Consider the following 19918-nt stretch of genomic DNA (forward strand, 5'->3'; position numbering starts at 1 on the left):
GGCTATTTACAGAAAAGAGTGGGGACTGGACTTCAGGGCTAGCCCCTTACAAATTCTAAGAAGAGTTCCTACTCCGAGACCCCTGTGGCTTCTGCGGCACCTCGTGCACTAGCGACGAGAGCTGGCTGGCTCTCTAAGGTAGAACAGCCGAACAGGGAAGCCTCCGAGCCCTCTCAGGTAGGTGTGAGGAAAGGCGTTAAGCGGGGTTAGAGGGGCATGCCGACACCACGTGGTACACGTCCGGAACGCGCACCCACCATGCAGGCACTCCACGTTAAAAGCCGGATTAAAACATTGCAGCACTGCCGGGCACAGTAACAAATTGGTTTATAAGCGAAGGCGCCAACGTTCCTCGATTTTGGTTAGCCCTTTCGCAGGGGAATGAAACTGGCTATTCTGGGTTTCAAACAATTGAACAATGTCTGTAAGTGATAGCCGGGTTACGTTCTGATGCCTCAGGCGGCGAGTGTAGAGGCAATGCCCGGTTGTTGAGATCGCGGGCTGAGGTGTCATAGGCCACGTTTTGCTTCAGTCCGTGATGTGATGGCGCCCAGATCCGGACCTGTGTCCGGGTGACCCCGGTACTGGCATCTGTGTAAAAATTTGGCGGCACGTCGAGAGATGCGTCCTTGTTCTCGATTCCAGCAGGCTCCGCGGGAGCCGGTGATGATAAATCGGGAGTCTGGTGGGGGAGCGGCGAGTGCTCTGACGACCGCCTCCGCGTGTGTAATGTTGGGGCGAGGGAGTGCCTGAAGGTACGTAATTTGATGGATTACTGCGGCCGTATACAGTCACGGCCGTGGTACGGGCCAGCAGCTTCCGTGTAGAAGAATCCGCAGCGCGAGGCGCTGTGGTCGTCAAGGGCCGTCGCGCGTGCGGGTGAGCCTCCTTTCAACGAGAAACAGAACGAAGAGGCAAAGACAGAGATTATGAACCAATTAGCCGGGTAAATCGTAGACCAGCACTTCTGGCTGCAGCAATGCTGAGTACGCTTGAAGGCTGCGCAGAGATATGAAATAGAAAGGCTTAAGTGGAGGGCCTTAGGTGTCAGGAGCCTAAATTAGCGCATGCTCGTGAGGGTACACAGCGAATGCACACAGTTGAAAAAAGTCGTTTGCTGCAGCAACTTACAAAGCTATCGCGTTCGGCGTCCTAAGTGTTGATTATGATTTTGCAAATTTTTAAATCTATAGCATAGACTCGGGGATATTTTGCTGCCTGTTTGCAAGCAGCGTCTCCAGCGTTTGCTTCCTGTGTGGCAACCGCCGTTAGTTTGACGGCCTTCTCGTTCCGGCTGTGTTTAGCATCTGATGCTGAATTCCAATGGCAGATCGAGACCGCTCCGTCGGATCGCGTACGGAGCGCGTCGGAGCGCGTAGATTTGCCACCTCCCAGTTTGCGATTGGAATGCCAGTGATCCCTCGGGAGCGCGACGCCAGCGCCGCAGCGGCGACCGCGGAAACTAGGCGCGCCGCCGGAGAGGACGCCCTGCTAGCTTCGTGTTCGAGTACGACAGGAGTTGCGCGAGGCGCGATCTCCGCGTTGACAGACGCCGTCTCGGCGAAACAAAAAGGAGGTAGTACGAAGGCCGTAATGTAAAACCAAAACCAAAGCGTATGTACAGGATGGTCCACTCTCCGTGAACACGCGAGTATGCGGCCGCGGTCTTCGGAGAGCCGGTGAGCCTGTCCCTACCGTTCACGAAAGAAGTGGCGGACGACGCGCAGGTAATTTGCTCGCTGCTCGATTTTCCAGCCTTGCGACTGCGAGACGCAAGCCGCTGAACCAATCAGCGAGACAGTCGAGCTTTCGGCAACGACGCCGCCCGCGGACACGCCGAGCGACGAACTGCGCTGCCCCCCGGCCAACGTTTCTCCCTGGCTGCCGTAGTCGTCGCTAAGCCTAACTGTTTTTCATCGATGCCGCAGCTGAGGGCGCTTCGGAATTGGCCAGCGCTGTAGTAAAGGTGCTACTCGCGTCACCGTTTTACTGTGCTCCTCGTCTCATAATAAAATAAAGACATGATCGATTTCTGCGACGCCTCCAACAGCGGCGCTAGCAGACAGCAGGCCAGCCGCACTGGGCATCAGGAAGAAATTTGCTTGTATCGCAGTTATCACTTCTACCAGCAACTCGGTATTGGCCAACGATCCTAAAAAAATGATTCATTTGTTACATTCCTCTACTCCAGGGCTTGTTATGAACGCGAACAAAGAATGTTAGCGCATTTTTCTGACGCCGGCGGCAGGCATATACAGGCCGGCAGCTTCACACTCGCTGTCCGTTTCAGACGAATCTTCACTGCTGGACTCTGAGCTTTCGGTGCCCGAGTCGGAACTGTCACTTCCATGAAGCAAAATTAGTGCCGCACGGCTCGAAGCAAGATCATTGCCGTCCACTGTTGACTGGAAAGTGCCCGTCTGTCCCGGCTCGCCCGGCTCACCACGTAGCGACGACAGGAACGAAGCGGCTGCTGCCGGTCGCGACCGGAAGCAGACGCGGCGGAAAAGAAAACGTCACGCGAGGTTCCGGTCAAATCCGCCGATTTCGGCAGATCAAGAATCGCTGCTCCACGGAGCGATCCGGGATTTACGCCTGATCCCGATCTGCCATTGGAACATACAACTCGCGCTCCCATTTTACCATTGGAATACGACTGATCCAAACCGAGCAGAAAAACTTGATCCCGATCTGCCATTGGAATTCACCATGAGAAGAGTGTCCATGTGTTCGCGCCCTCTTTCGAAAGCGGGCCCCTACCTGTGACGAGAAAGGTTGCACGAATTGCGAGGCTGAATTGCAAAGTGCTTTCAGGGGACCACGATATTTCAGATGGGCATGCGGCCCACGAGGAGACTTGAAAATTTAAAATTGGTGTTTTGAAAAAAAAAAAGAAATGGCGCAGCGATTGTCTCACATCTCGGTGGACACCCAAACCACGCCGTAAAGGGAGGTAGGGGTGAAAGATGCAATAGGGAAATGGGTGCCGCAGTGGAGGACTCCGGAATAATTTCAAAAACATGAGGATCTTTCACGTGCACGAACATCGCACAGCACACAGGTGGATGCCTGTGCCTTTCGCCTCCATTGAAACGCAGCGGTGGTGGTGGTGACAAACATTTATTAACCATTCAAATGGTTACAGAGAGGTGATTGAGTTCAGGCCCTATCAGCCCCTCCCCTCACAATACCAGCTGAAGTATCTATTCCGGGCCCTATTATCAAGGAACGCCGCCTGCGTTCGTTGAAACAGGCCCTTTTAGGTCTTGAGGTCTTGACAGGCAAGTATTCCCGCCTCCCAGACCGCTCAGGTGAGTTGAGTGGATAGATGGGTTTTATTGGCACGCCCACGCCATATGGAAGGTGTCAGCCGCCTCCCCACAGAACTGGCGCGCACCATTTAAGGATGGGTTGAAGTGCTTAAGCACTGCCGGGCACCGTGCAGTGTTGGAGAGAATTTTGGTGAGAGGGCTCTCGTCAGAGTGATGCAGTTCCTTACAAGGGGTTCGGTAGCACCGGTGCTCCTCTCGCTGTAATCAGTGATGTCTTTGAATGTAAGGGCGAGATTGTCTGATTGGGAGTAGGATTACAAGGACGGGAGACAGACCGAGCAGCGAGTGCGCTGGTGGCTTGATCGGCCTGTTCGTTTCCCTGCACCCCCTTGATACGCGGAGTTGAGTCACGAATTAGTCACACACACACGCGCGCGCACACACACACACACACACACACACACACACACACACACACACACACACACACACACACACACACACACACACACACACACACACACACACACACATACACACACACACACGCGCGCGCGCGCACACGCGCACACACGCGCACACACGCGCACACACGCGCACACACGCACACACACACACGCGCGCGCACACACACACACACACACACACACACGCGCGCGCGCGCACACGCACACGCACACGCGCACACACGCACACACGCACGCACACACACACACAGCGGATCGTACGCGAAGGCACAAAACCCATACAGGGACAGAAACCTGACATTCGTTATGTTCAACGCTGACAATAAGTCAGATTTATTGCCCTTCAGCTCTGTCACACTGTTTCCACACAAAAGCCTCTTGCAGCGCCAGCATCAAACGAGTGCGCCCAAAAGAGCTCAAATTACACAGCGACGACTTGGAGACAATGCCAAGTGGGTGAGAAAACACAACTATCTTCGGTGTTTCTTCGCTTTCACATTTATCACGGCTACCGTGACCGGTAATGAAGAGGCCGAGCCCGAAATAGAAGGATGTATTGGGTTCCAGAGAATCGACCATGCTGGCTTTGTTTCCTATCCCCGCAACCCCTGTTCTGATGGGAGAAGCTTCTAACCTGTCGGGTAATTAATCAGGCTTCTGGCGGGCCCCTATGCCGAAGAAAGACGCGACATTGTTGCTCATGTCGAATTTTCTTTATGCTTTCTTCCCCGAATTGCGATATCACATCGCAGCGCGTTAACCAGCATCTGTGGGCTGTCCTTGCGTTCAATAGCGTAATATAGGATTGGAGATAGGCTCTCCTACAAGTCAGAGAGAAGAGTGCGAACGGTAATGGTCAAGAACGCAGTGAGTACGTCGTGTGGGATTTATTCCTGGGACAGGCTGCACGAGAGTGTGCTGCGCGTGCAGCATAATGCGCTGGTACACCTACTTTCTGTCCGTTTTTTTTGTCATCTAATTTTAAATGCCACAATTATGCGAACGACATCACGAGGCGGAGCTCGCTGAGGAAACTAAGATGAAATGAGTCTCATTCTCAACCAGACAACGACATCGTAACCGCTCCTACCGCAAGGATCCAACTGGGATGCTCTTCCCAGAAGAGTTCAAGCGTGAGATTTTATTACATTAGGAGCGCCACTATTCTATATTCCGTTCTCATCGACCTGAAAACCAAAAACACTACTGAAACACTTTCCTCTGCATAAACATGCTAGCATCCTTGGCTTTACCTTAGAATAGATTGAGACATGCACTGTGTGGATTCAGCCGTCCTCCGCCAGACAAATTTGTACGTCCAATGATCAAATGTCGTACACGACCAGGAGGAGGAGGAGCAGGAAGAAGCGGAGGAACGGCATGGAGATTAAATGGAAGAATAATCGGTTTGCTAGCCAACACGGGGAGAAGGGGGTGAGGGGATGAAAAAAATGGAAGCGGAAAGAGAGTAGCAGAAAATTGAAGTCACTATGAAAAGTCAGTGTTCGTTAAAGTCGTAGCCTGTCATGCAAGCCAAAAGTTCGCAAGAAGAGGAGCAGTGCCTTGGAGGCCTTCACCGCCGACGATCGCCGACAGACACGACGAACACAAAGAGAAAAGAGCACAGAATTGTTTTGTTCTACACAGAAGGTCTTAAATTAAAAAAAATGCATAAAGCAAACGACTTGATTATTTCTATTGGTCGGGGCCTCTCTAGGTTGCTGTGCGAAGCCTAACAAAGAGCCCCTAAGCTACCAAAGCTTACACAAAGGTACACTCGGCGTCCAAGTTCGCTCTGCATGGCTTGCCGAAAGCCGGGGCCTCTCTAGATCGCTGCGCGAAGCCTGACAAAGAACCCCTCAGCTACCAAAGCTGATACAAAAGCACACTCACCGTCCAAGCTGGCTCTACATGGCTTGCCGAAAGCGGGAGCCTCTCTAGGTCGCTGCGCGAAGACTGACGAAGAACCGCTCAGCTACCAAAGCTGACACAAAAGTACACTCGACCTCCAAGCTAGCTCTACGCAGCTTGCCGAAAGCCGGAGCCTCTCTAGATCGCGGCGCAAAGCCTGACAAAGAACCCGTCAACAACCAAAGCTGACACAAAAGTACATTCGACCTCAAAGCTAGCTCTACGCAGCTTGCCGAAAGCCGGAACCTCTCTAGGTCGCTGCGCGAAGCCTGCCAAAAACCCGTCAGCTACCAAAGCTGGCACAAAAGTACACTCGAGCTCCAAGCTCGCTCTACCCGGCTTGTCGAAAGCCGAGGCCTCTCTAGATCGCTGCGCGAAGCCTGACAAAGAACCCCTCAGCAACCCCAGCTGACACAAAAGTACACTCGGCGTCCAAGCTCGCTGTACACGGCTTGCCGAAAGATGGGACCTCTCTAGACTGCCGTGCCATGACTTACAAAGAACCCCTCGGCTACCAAACCTGACCCAAAAGTACACTCGCCGTCCATGCTGGCTCTACATGGCTTGCCGAAAGCGTGAGCCTCTCTAGGTTGCTGCGCGATGCCTGACAAAGAACCCGTCAGCTACCAAAGCTGACACACAAGTACACTCGGCGTCCATGATCGCTGTACATGGCTTGCCGAAAGATGGGACCTCTCTAGATTGCCGCGCCATGACTGACAAAGAACCCCTCAGCAACCAAAGCTGACACAAAAGTACACTCGGCGTCCAAGCTCGCTGTACATGGCTTGCCGAAAGATGGGACCTCTCTAGATTGCCGCGCCATGACTGACAAAGAACCCCTCGGCTACCAAACCTGACCGAAAAGTACACTCGCCGTCCATGCTGGCTCTACATGACTTGCCGAAAGCGGGAGCCTCTCTAGGTCGCTGCGCGAAGCCTGACAAAGAACCCCTCAGCAACCAAAGCTGACACAAAAGTACACTCGGCGTCCAAGCTCGCTGTACATGGCTTGCCGAAAGATTGGACCTCTCTGGATCGCTGCGCGAAGCCTGACTAAGAACCCCTCAGCTACCAAAGCTGACGTATAAATGCACTCGGCTTCCTAGTGCCCAAATTGGCGAGGGCGCTGAGAGAAAGATGGGGCGCCACAGCAAAGGTTAAGCTATGTCTGGGTCCCTCTGTGTTCTCGAGAGGGTAGTGGGCCAAGGTCGCTGGGGGAGGAGGTCCCGCCTCTGCAGTGTGATGCGCTCACATGCGCGCGCGCCTTAAGAATGTTTGGGAAAGTTCTTTTTCTCTTCTTTAATCGGCGGGCGCGCTGCAAATGTCTTGCGGTCGCTATAGCGGCGTTACAGTATGTAAAGTACGGTTATAATAGCAGTCCAGTACCCAATAATTCAGTAGGCCATTAATATTCTACGCATGGTTATGCTCATCATTAATTATGAAATATAAAGCCATAAAGGAAGGAATAATTACGAATTCCTTAAATGCATTATTAAAAGTTCTAAGTATTGTTTATGTAAAAAAGAAGGACATCCACATGAGAGTGGAGTGTTTCATATTTTCCTCAGTGCTTTTTGATTCTGGGTTCTGAGGCGATAAGAACTTAAAAGCGACATTGTAGTTCAGTAACACGTTCTGCTGGGCGAGTTGGTTCATCTTGGTAAAGTAAAAGCTTTTAGCGCAAAAAACGACCAAGAAAGGACGGGGACAGAACACAGACAAAAAGGAGTGCCACTCTCAACGAAATTTTTTGCCAGAGCAAACAGTCGTTTCATACACCGGTTCCAGTACAGAATCTTCTCACATTCTGAAGTCTGTGTACATTCGCACACGCCAAGTGACGCTGTCGATCACACATCTTGTAAGATAATCCTATCTAAAAACTTCTACTCGTTAGAGTACAACTTCACCGAGGGGCTGCTGATACACACAGATTCCTCCCTTCTTTCTGATGTGGAACGCCTCTGTCAACACCCGAGATGCCTCATCATTGCCTCTTCCGATAACCCGTGTGTGTTTTAGCAATGACACGCATGTCCCTCCCCGATCACAGGATCTACAATGAACAGCCAAGTTTGTTCCAGTCCCCTGCTGAAGGCATCTTTCATGTTCCCGCAAGCGCTTATTCAAACAACGTCTAGATTGGCCAATATACACTCTTGCACAACTGAGGGGTATCTCATAGACGATTCCAACATTGCAACCAACATATCTGAATTGGTGCTTCGTTAGGCATCCCTTATTTCTCTTCTCACCATTCACTCTAGGGAATATGCTTTTCAACTTGCAGGGTGCTGAAAAAACAACTGGAATGTCGCATTTGTTGACCGCTTTTTTTAAGTTGTGGGCCACGCAGTGAGGGTATGGTATCACTTGAGGCCTTTTCATTCTTGCCCTTTTGTTCCCTTCCTCATCTGCTGCATCCACCGCTGGTTTCCTTTTAGTTTTTGGCAACATTGTCTTAGCCACAGCAGTTAAAAGGGTTAAAGGAAAGACCGCTGATATCAGCCTCGAAATCTGTGAATCGAAACTTTCCTGAAGAACATGATACATGACTTATTAATAGCTTGCAGTAAGCACATGGTTGCAACATCCCTTTTTACCCTCTTGGACTGAGCAGAATCATATGGCATAATTTCTTTTTGGGCACGAGGCTTATAGCACCAGCAAGCTAAACCATCTCGAACAGAGATCTGAAGGTCCAAGAACTGCAACTTGTTATCCTTCGGAACCTCATGCGTAAAATGTAACCCTCTTCCAAAGTGTTTGAAGCTGTTTAAAACTTCCCCCACAGTGTCGTTGTAGGTCACGGAGTCACTTTTGTTCAAAACCACCAGAAAATCACCGACATATCAAAAAACATTGATTACTTTGTTCCGGTCGAACGCGTCATCTAAAACTCTGTCAATGGAAGAGAGGAAAATCCGGCGCAAGGCAGGCGCCACGCACGAGCCGATACGTATGCCAATTTTTTGAACATATGATCCGCCTTCAAAAGTAACAATCGTCGAGCTGAGATAAAAGACTAAAAGGAACAGAAAGCTTTCAACAGATATGCCGGTGGCGTTTTGAAAAGTTACAACCCCATTCTCCTGAATACACTCGAGAACCGAAGTAAACAGCTCTTGGTGGGGTATAGAAAAGAATAAATCTTCCACATCGATCGAAAATATGCTGCCAAAGGCACTTTTTTCCATAAAACATATTACATCACGAGAGTTTCTAGTTTCAAACGGATCTTTAACATACTGTGTATTAAGGTTTTTTGAGAGATACCTGTTAAGCATTAATTGCCACTTGTCCCGTTCACTCACAATGCTGCGCAAAGGGACTTCTAATTTATGAGTTTTTGCCGTGAAAAAAATTCTCAGGCTAGTTTCACTGCAATCAGCTATACTTTTTGCAAGTTTGCACAGTTCCAATCTGGTACAAAGGGAAACTGCAGCTGCCTTTACCTTGCTGGGTTTCTGTCTCGTGAGAACGAAGTTCTTGCGGACAGCTTGGGAGTCTTTTATGTTGTACATTCCTGAGGTAAGCACCACAAAACCACCCTCTTTATCACTCTCCAGTAGGCGTAGGGAATTAGACTTGAAATAGTCCACCACATAGCGCATGGAATATTTACGGGTGACTGCTTTCTTAGAAACCGTCCTTGAGAGGCTGTCCGCACCGTCGAGAAGGCATCTTTCCTGGTCTTCCAAAGGTGCTTTGGATTCCATAATTCTGTTCATAGCGAGAAGTTGTGGTCCGCTAGTTCTTGGCTCCAAACTGTACTTTGGTCCTTTCTCTACGAGTCGCCTAACTTCTTCTGAGACGTGAGCCCCAGGAAGCATCTTCAGCACTCCCTTTTCCTCTGGATTCTTTTGGCGCCTTGGTAGATGGTGTAAAGTGCACTGCCACCAGAACTCCGTCGTCTGGCAAGCAAGCTTTCTGAACGAAAGCAACTTCACTTCTGCAATCCTTTGCGGAAAGTTGGAGAAACATGCGACACGTAGTAGGTCATAGTACAGTCTCACTTGTCGCCACAGCTCAGATCGTAAGATCCGGCACAGCCGCTTTGCATGACGAACAGAAGGCAGCACGTTTCCGCACCACACAGCCAACTCAAAAGGAATTAGCCCTTTCGTAATGCAGTACTCGAGACATCTTGCGCGGCACGTTGTCCAGGCAATGTGGGTGATCAAAACAGATCCTTGCAGAGGAAACGAGGAAAAGGAGGAAGGAGGGCCCACTGTACGAGAAATGAAGTTCAGTAACACGTTCTGCTGGGCGATTTGGAAGGGATCTGTGTGTGTCAGCAGCCCCTCGGTGAAGTTGTACTCTAACGAGTACAAGTTTTTAGATAGGATTATCTTACAAGATGTCTGACCGACAGCGTCACTTGGCGTGTGCGCATGCACGCAGTCTTCAGAATGTGAGCAAATTCTATACTGGAACAGGTGTATAAAATGACTGTTTCCTCTGGCAATAAATTTCGTTGAGAGTAGCGCTCCTTTTTGTCTGTTCTGTCCCCGTCCCTTCTTAGTCGTTTTTTGCGCTAAAAGCTTTTACTTCACCGACATTGTAGTGTTTTTGATGGTCTGTTGGGTATTTGTGTCTAAAACCTTTGATCTTCATAGCCTGTACGGAATGTACACCAGATGCGTTACTAACACCGGGATAACACCAGATGCGTTACTAACACCTAGTAACGCATCTGGTGTTAATACATATGCAGTACATTTATTACAATATTTGACCTCAAATATTTACGAGTCTAAAATTTACTGACGCCTGATTTCTAGGGATAACTTATAAATGAGTTGCTCAGTAATTTCCAGTATGCGGTAAATGTGAATTATGGCGAAGAATTCTGTTTCTTGATTGTATCCAACAACATGCATTGCACGCTTTTACAGATACTGCCGATTCTTAGCGTTTCTTACCGTTGTGTGTCACAATATCAGGAAGCAGTATGTTAACCGCCCAAGGGTGTACGCATTGCATATCTGTTTTTTTTTACCGATATTGGGAATTAGTGTTTGAACCTATTCAATACACCAACATTATGACAAGGTGCAAAACGGAAATCTTCTGTGCCCTGATCCCGTTGTAAGTGTTGGTGGACCACACGGAAAGTGCATTGTAATGAATCGGCTGAAAACAATATTGTACACTGTCAGATGCGAACATTTTCTCTTTTCCTACATTTAGGTTCCAAAATTATGAACTTTGCTATATTTATGCTTTGGTGTAGCTTACTAGCGAAAGTACCAATTTTCGCGCTTAAGAACGAAGCCTTAATTGTGACCGAAAAAAAATGCGTTGGTAGCATTTCCATAAATATATTTTCAACGAGTCATGGCACGTTTGTAATTGCATTTACACATGAAATAACTACGACCAGCATCGACGAAGGTCCAGCAGAAAAAAGCGTTTATTGCCAAGAGCACAGTGTTCTAATAGTGCGCCGATAGCGTGCCCTGCGCCGCTTATCAGCAGCGTGGGATGACACGTCAGCGTCTCGCTAGGCTCACGCTATCACATCTCCTCCCCCCTTAGACAACACTAAGTCATTTCTCGAAGTCTGATGGTCTGAACTGATCTGGGGGCCGGCGCATACGCTGGCTACGGCGTGGAGGCACCACAGCGTCATCGTTGGCTGGCAGCGAAGACTCTCGCGAATCACCTGAAGCGTCGGGTGGCACAGTCGAGTCGGCTGCCGGAAAAGGTGGCGAGGCGGGCGCAATGGTGCCGGCAGACGATGTCAGTTCAGGGCCCGTGGTCTCAACTGTGGGCCCTGCCGACGACTTCCGAGGCTGCTCACTTGATAGGGATTCCTGCTGCGATAGCGAGGCTGGTCGTGCAAAAGAAGGGCGGAGGTGATCGGCGTGCACAAATCGAACCTGACCCGATACTCGCAAGAGATAAGTCACTGGGCTCACAACTTGTACCACTGTGCCATCGTCCCAAGAGGTGTCTTCATCACGCACGCACTTCACAAACACCCTCTCCCCCACGGCAAAAGCACGTTCACAGCCCCTATCCTTGTCTCTTTGCTGCTTAATGCACCGTTGCTTATCAGTCATGTCTTGCACAAAACTCGGTTTGGGAAACGACCACTTAACTCGCGGCTGTCGCTTAATGAACAGCTCGGCTGGGGTCTTCCCAGTTTTAGAATGAGGGGTATTCCTGTACGACATCAAAAAACTGTGTAATCCTTCCTGCAAGGGTTGTTGCTTTCCATGTTCAGGCAGGGACAACACTTGCGTTAAAAGCGCCTTCTTTGTTGTCTGGACTAAGCGCTCGGCTGCTCCGTTAGAGATTGCGTGATATGGCGGACTCTTAGTTTGTCCGATATTGTTACGAGACAAGAATGCTGCGAACTACTGCGACACAAACTGTGGGCCGTTATCACTGACAATCTCCTCTGGAAAACCATATGCTGCGAAGAGGCTGCGAAGCTTACTAATAATCTGAGAGGTGGTAGTTGACGTCATAGACCAAACTTCAACCCATTTGGAGTATGCGTCCACCAAGACAAGAAAGTTGTGATTACCTTGTTGCGCATAGTCAACATGTACTCTTTGCCAACACCTTGATGGGTACGGCCACAGCTGGAGAGGTATAGGCTGAGCTGCCGGTTGTACGAGTTGACACACTCTTCACTTCCTTACATACTCCTCAATAGCCTTGTCCATGTTGGGCCACCACACAAAACTCCTCGCTATCATTTTCATTCGAATAGAGCCAGGGTGGTCCTCATTAAGCATGGATAGCACTGCGGGCCTCAGGTTATCAGGTATAACTACTCTCATTCCCCATTTGAGACAATTTTGTTCGACGGAGAGTTCCAGGCGGCGGACGTAATAACGTTGCAATTCGTCCACGACATTTGCGGGCCAACCCGATCAAACGTACGTACTCGAGGACTTTGCTTAGGGTGCCGTCTCGTGCAGCCTCTTATGACACGTCTCCCGCTGTGAGTGGGGTGCATGCGAAAACAGACAGACATTCAGCAGTTTCTGCTTTAGGAGAACCACAAGTAGGTAATCTTGACAGAACATCAGCCACCTCAATTTCAGTTTCCTTGTGGTATTTAAGAGTTAACTGGCAAGCAGACATAATTAAAGACCACCTTTGTAGTTTGGCAGCTGTTAATGATGGCGTGGCTTTGTTGTGACCCAAAATTCCCAATAGTGGCTGATGGTCCGTGTAGAAGTCAAATTTCCTGCCATACAAGAACTTGTGGAATTTCTGCAAACCAAAAATAAGAGCTAGAGCCTCTGTTTCACACTGCGCATAGTTCTTTTCTGCAGGTGTCAATGTACGCGACGCAAATGCAATTGGACGCTCTTCGCCGTTGGGAAACACATGAAAAATGACCGCGCCAACACCACACGCTGATGCATCACATTGCAACCCCAGCGGTTTGCGTGCATCGTAGTTCGTGAGCGCTCGGCTGCTGATAAGGAGCTGTTTCGTGGCCTCAAACGCATCGCTACATTTCTTCGTCCAAACCCAACGCTCTCCCTTTCGAAGTAGCTTGTACAATGGCTCTGCTACAGACGCTAGGTTGTTTAAAAATTTGCCATAGTAGTTCAGTAGCCCTAGATAAGCTTTCAGCTCAGTGACATTCGCAGGCTCAGGAGCATGGGCGATTGCTTTCACTTTGCCTTCGGTGAGATGTATTCCCTCCGAGCTTATCTTGTGACCAAGGGCTTGAGGGCTTGGAAAGAACTTGCATTTCTATGCCTTGACAGTAATGTGGTATTTGTTCAATCGCTGCAAAACTAGCTCAAGTTTTTTTTCGCAGTCATCTACGTCCTGGCTAGCTACAATTACATCGTCAATGTAGCAGCCTACATTCTTAATTCTCGTCAATACTGTATCCTTTAAGGATTGGAACAAAGCCGGAGCACTCGCTATACCATAGGGGAGTCTGTTGTACCGATAGAGCCCCCGGTGCGTGTTTACTCCCACAATTGCTTTAGATTCCGGGCTGAGCATCACCTGGTGGTATGCCGATGGTAAGTCAAGTACACAAAACACTTCTTTCCCTCACAAACGGCTGTGAACAAATCTTCCGGTAGGGACAACGGATCGTGATCCGTTTTTAGGACAGGATTGAGAGGGATTTTGAAGTCGCCACACAACCTTAATTTGTACCTTCCTTCTTTGGGACCACTGCGAAGGGAGTTGCCCAATCACTCTGCGTTACTCGCTCGATTACGCCCTTCTTTTCAAGGTCAGACAGTTCTTTTTCTACCGCTTCTCGCAACGAAAAGGGTACTGGCCGGGACTTACAAAACACAGGAGTGCATTTTGGCTGCAGAACCAATTTTGCCTCATAGTTCCTAATCACTCCCAAAGTGGAAGAAAATACACGAGGGAACTTGGAATGCAACTTCAACACCCTGTCGTCAATCCTCAAGGTGAAAAGAGATTTCCAGTTAAACCCTTTGAAGGTTTTTGCCGTATATGTACGGCGGCGGTTTTCTGTCCCGGAAGGACTTTGCCGTACGGGTACGGTTTCGATCTTCCGTTTGAAATTTTGTGCCAAAAGAACAATGCGTGCTCACTGGGGGGTGCTGCCACCTCTTAGGACTTACAAGAAGTGTTTGAATTTTGTGCTGCCCTCTTACGGAGATAAGCAGAACTTATGTCTAGCTTTAGCGCGGCGGTACAGACTGCGGCAACACCCCTTTTGTAGTTTTGGTTTCGCCGCGTGATCGCAACGGCGTCGCGCGAAATTTGAGTTTTCTTTTTGTCAGCACTATCTTGCAGGGGCTGCCGAAGTTGATTTCTATCATTATTGGCGCTGCTCTTAGCTTGCTTATCACCGTTGCTCGCGAGGTATTCTCGCCCTCTGTGGCAACGCGCCTACGCGGTTTCGATTCCGCCGCGGGATCGCAACGGAGTCGCGCGAAACTTGTTTTCTCTTTGTGGGCACTGTTTTGCAGAGGCGGCGAAAGTTGATTTCTATCTTTCTTGGTGCTGCTCTTAGCTTGCTTATCACCGTTTCTAATCTATTCTATTGAACATTTTCCAGTTGTGAGTGATGCTGCCACCAAAGTACTGTTCCTAATTTTTTTTTAGTATTTATTCTCGATTATATACATTTTGTAGATTCTAGATCCGCAATAAAGTAATTTGACCACCTGGGAAAGTTTTCTTCAAAATAATTCGAACCTCAAAGGGTTAAGCTGTAACTTGTCACGCCAGCTCCTGCCTAAAAGTATAGGCAGATTGCGCTCACCCTCAGGCACAACAACAATAGGTAACACGGCGCACTGACCTTCATAGCGAGCAGTGACATTGCATTGACCGATCACACGCATTTTTTCACCTGTATAAGTTTTGAGCACCAGCTTAGTTGGCTCACACTTGAAATGCGACAACTTAGTGACGTAGACGCTTTGCGGCCCAACTGTCACAGCAGCACCCGTGTCAACCTGGATTGGCAGGTCGTGGCCTTCAACGTTCACAGACACAGCACAGCTCTTCTTAGGAGACGTAGCGTCGCAACTGCATAACGTGAGCTCCTCTTCCGATGACTCGGATACTAGATGCGCTTTTAGTTCCTCACGGCTTGCCTGGCACATATTTTGAAGATGACCCACTTTCTAGCACCGTCTGCATTTGTACGCCTTGTACCAACAGCTGTCTGAAGCAGGCGCCTTGCCACAGCGGCTACACTTCTGTTTTTGATCTTTTGCCTTTTTTCTCGCGTTGAGTTTTTCGTCTTTCGGTCGCACCTCTCGTGCGTTCCCACAGCGTTGAGTGCCTCACTGCGACCTCTTTGTTGCAACAGCGCGGCCTGCTGTGTGGCCAACTCCCTATCCAGCGCAATTTTGCTTGCGGCTTGAAATGTTAAGCCTTCCGTGGTGAACAGAGCTCTTTGAGGTTCCTCATTGCGAATGCCTGCTAGCAGTCTGTCTCGCAAGGCATCCTGCAGAAAGCCTCCGAAATTGCACTTCCGAGCTAGGTGTTTTAACTCCAGAACGAAATCTTCTACGCTCTCTTGCTCCAGTTGAACTCGGCGGTTAAACCTGCGCCTTTCAGCAATGACTGAAGTGTGTGGACTGTAGTGGTTCGTCAGCAAACTCTTGACTTCAGCGAAAGTCTTCTCACCGGGAAGCGCTGGAACTACCAGGTTCTTGAGGACTTCATACGCCTCTGCGCCAAGTACTGTTAGAAAAACTGACAGTTTCTTTGCTTCCGGGATCTCAATGGCGCTGACGAAATGTTCAAACCGTTCCAAGTAGGAATCAAAGTTCTGGACCTTGGGGTCGTACTCATCGATTCTGCCAAGACGCGACATGGCTTCGGTGCACAAACGTAATGCAGTTACTTATCGTGTCGATGCCTTGCTTGGTGCGTAGGATCCGTCGTCGGCTGCTTTCGCCTGGCAGCCAGCCACTTGCAGTACGCGTTAGTGGCTTCCAATGTGCGTCGTCCTATCTTGCCCAGACACGCTTGGCAGGCCAGTCCCGACGGATGCCATCCTCGTTGCCAGTGAAATAACTACGACCAGCATCGACGAAGGTCCAGCAGAAAAAAGCGTTTAGTGCCAAGAGCATGGTGTTCTTATAGTGCGCCGATAGCGTGCCGTGCTCAGCTTATCAGCAGCGCGGGATGACACGTCAGCGGCTCGCTAGGCGCTCACGCTATCACAATACACAAAATATTTTTGGGCCTAGACTAAATTCCTCTGGCGCTGTTTCTCTCACAAGACCATTTTCATATCGGGTATATTATGTTTTATATATTGATTTCTGTAAGTTAATTTTTGGAATAGCGCATACAGACACATAAATACGAAACTGATACCGTTTATACATGTTCCTCGCTATCATAAACCGAGAGTGCGCACTCACTACGGCAAAGCAACTAGAAAATATTACGTGCCAGCTATCTTTAAAGAATTAATGGATGATTTATTTTCTTTAAAAACCCGCAAAAAACTGCGTTTTGCTGTTCAAGCGTTAGAGAGTCTTTAACATGTACTAAAATCTTATCAGTGCTTTTTCATTCTTTCCGTGCCAAAATTTTTGTGTTCTTCATATTTACGTCTTTTAATTTTCTTTTGCCTCCGATGGAGCTCTGATGTAGCGCGAAGATTGCCGCGGCTCCCGGTTGTCGCCGCACAAGGCCACTTGTGGCTTCGGCGCTTCCGTTTTCTTTGTATGTTCAGATTATGCAGAATAAAGATTATTATTATTATTATTATTATTATTAAACACCTTTCTGTGTTCGTGCTGTACTTCGGGTTTCATAAAACGCTGCCTTCCTTAACTTCCGTTTTCTTATTGCTGTCAGAAAGTTTTCAATAATATATAGTAATGGAGTTTCCGGTATTTAATTCTTCATAAATGCGAACTTGTTATTTAGGAAAGCAGTTATGGAGAACACTTCAAGTTACTATAAAATAGTTTCCTCTTGATATGTTCAATAGAAAATACCAGGCAATCGTGGACGTCTAACAGACTAACAGATTTTGCATTTTTGCTCTATTATGTACACTTTACTTTTACTGAATATTTTATTCTGCGTAGTTTGCTTCTTTGTTTCTGTACTTTACTAGCTTTATTCCATACTTCGATATTACGTGTATTTTTTATTTTATTTCAACTGCCTGTGCCGCATTTTATGCTTATATCGCCCCTCCCCCCACATATGTAATACCCTCGCACGAGGGCCCTTAGGAGTATTGTAAATAAATAAATAAATAAATAAATAAATAAATAAATAACTCTCAATTAACTTTTTTTTTATTGGTTTATTTTTGGTTTACAATGCATACGTAAACCAAGGACGAGCAGGCAAAAGGCGTTAAACAACACCTGACTAAGGCCTGCCCTCCCATACAAAAACAAACAACAAATTAAAACAAACATTCAAAGCATTTGACAGCAACCGACTTCGAACAGAAAAAAAAACGCAGGTTAAAATTAAATTGGCACTAGTATACAGATTTGATACCAAAAAAGATACAACGGTGTTTACTTATACAGCACTGTCACGAAAGTAGCATATCATGCACGGCTCTTTTATAGCTTTGGTCACTTCGTTTTTCGATTGCCATAGAAAGTAGCGGGGCGTAAGCATTTAGAACTCGCGGTATCATAAATGTCAACATTTGGTGGCCATAATTTGTACGGGACTTTGAAGCATGGAAACTAGCTGTTCGGAAGTTATATAGTCCAGGCATGTGCAGATATGTGTTCTGAAACGTTTCTTTACTGTATTTTATTTGATTCTTTATGTATATAGCCAGTTTTTTGTCATACATTGTTTGTATTTTAAGTAACTTGTGCTTTCTAAAAACCTCCCCTGTGTCTTGGCTGAGTGTAAGGTTGAATACAGCTCGGATAGCCCTTTTTTGCAGCGCAAATAATTTTGCTATATTAGTAAGTGTTGTTGTTCCCCACACAAGTAGGCCGTAATGTATATAGGAGTGAACTAAAGAGTAGTATAGCTGTAGTTTGCATCTGACAGGTACAAGCATTCGTAGTCTGTTTATTATGCCCACTGACCGCGATACTTTACTGCGTAAATAATCTGAATGGTCAGTCCACAGTAAGTGCTGCTCGAAAATTACTCCTAAAAATTTTATTGAATTTTCACGAAGTAGAGTTGAAATTTTGAAATTTCAGTTGAAAACTTTCAGTAATCATCTTGTTTTTGGCTCTAAATACGATATATTTAGTCTTTTCAACATTTAGTTTCAATTGGTTAGATTCCAGCCATGAAGAAAGTTCTTGTAGCTATACGTTTGCTTCTTTTTCTGAGATAGCCATATTATTTCCTGAAAAGAACACATTAGTATCATCTGCGTAAATAATAATATTCTTAGTCTGAGGTATGTTCACTATGTCGTTAATATACAGAAGGAATAGTATCGGTCCTAAAATAGAACCCTGTGGTACACCAACTACAATTTCCCCTGGTGTTGATGATACTGCGTTTATTTGGGTTATTTGAAAACGATTTTTTAAATAACTGGTGAGAAGCTCAAGAGCAAGACCTCTTACCCCGTACCGTTCCAGTTTTTGGAGAAGGATATCGTGTTTTACCGAGTCGAAAGCTTTCTTTAAATCAAGAAAAATTCCTATTGTTACTAGTCTTCTCTCTATATTGTCAATTAGCTGTTCCTTAATATTAAGCAAAGCAGATTCTGTTGTTTTATTCTTTGGAAACCATATTGCTCTTTTGCAATAATTTTGTGTCGTGCCAGATAATTATACAGGCGATTATTTATTACATGTTCAGCAACCTTCGCAAAAGTTGAGAGAACGGAAATCGGTCTGTAGTTGTTGAGGTTGTTGGCATCACCGCTCTTGTGAATTACAGCTACACGAGCCACTTTCATCAAGTCTGGGAACCTACCAGTGTTAAGCATGATGTTACAGATATGTGCTAGTGGGGCAGCTAAAATATCTGCAACAAATTTGATTGGCCGTGTCAGGATGTCATCTATTCCCGGAGCACTATTGTTTCGGAGTGAGTTAATTATGTCTACAATTTCATTATCAGTACATGGTTCCAGGAAAATTGTATTTGTGTATGTCTTCTTTATGTAACTTGTAGGCTCTTTACGGAGAGGATCTACATTTTTCATTACACCAGCTGTAAGGAAATGCTCGTTAAATTTATTTGCCAACTCAATCCCCGTGTATTCTATCCCATTAATGTTTAGTGAAGAGAGGACACTGTTTGGTTTTTTCCCGAGGATATCGTTTACGAGAGCCCAACTCTGCTTTGGAGATGTAGTATTCGAGAACTTGTTTAGATAGTATTGTTGTCTAGCCTTTTTTATGTCGGCCCCTAGCTTGTTCCTGATTTTCTTGAAATTTCGAAATATCTCTGCGTTTTTTGTTTCGATAAAAGTTGAGAATAAGCGATTTTTATGTAGTATGCGGTCATAAAGTTCTTTTGAGATCCATGGTTTCCTGGACTTTTTATGTTTCGTTGCTGGCCGCCGCGGAAACGCCTCATTATAAAGTGACTCAACAATTGTCTGAAATGTTCCATACGCAAAGCATGGATCACTTTCAGATAGGACGGCACTCCAATCCGCGTTCATGGCTAGACTCCTGAAATTGGCTATACTTTCGTCATTAATCCTCCGATAAGTGCTTTCTTGTTGTTTTTTATCTTTGTATTTAGTGTGGTGTGGGATGAGGCTATAAATGGACATGTGATCACTGAGACCAACAGTCAGGACACCTGAAATTACACCAGAACCGCCAAAGTTGCACAGACACACGTCAATGAGTG

General features: G+C 47.2%; 1 long non-coding RNA gene across 1 annotated transcript; it reads left to right on the plus strand.

The window, feature by feature from the left end:
- The first annotated feature begins 1516 nt into the window (after positions 1-1516).
- On the plus strand, positions 1517-1981 carry LOC149361102 (uncharacterized). Its single transcript, XR_016288906.1, has 2 exons — positions 1517-1679; positions 1756-1981. It is a non-coding gene; the product is annotated as an uncharacterized LOC149361102 (long non-coding RNA).
- Positions 1982-19918: the final 17937 nt, after the last annotated feature.

The sequence above is a fragment of the Amblyomma mixtum genome, chromosome 2 (genome assembly GCF_055824585.1).
Source record: "Amblyomma mixtum isolate Tamu chromosome 2, ASM5582458v1, whole genome shotgun sequence".
NCBI classification, from domain to species: Eukaryota; Metazoa; Arthropoda; class Arachnida; order Ixodida; family Ixodidae; genus Amblyomma; species Amblyomma mixtum.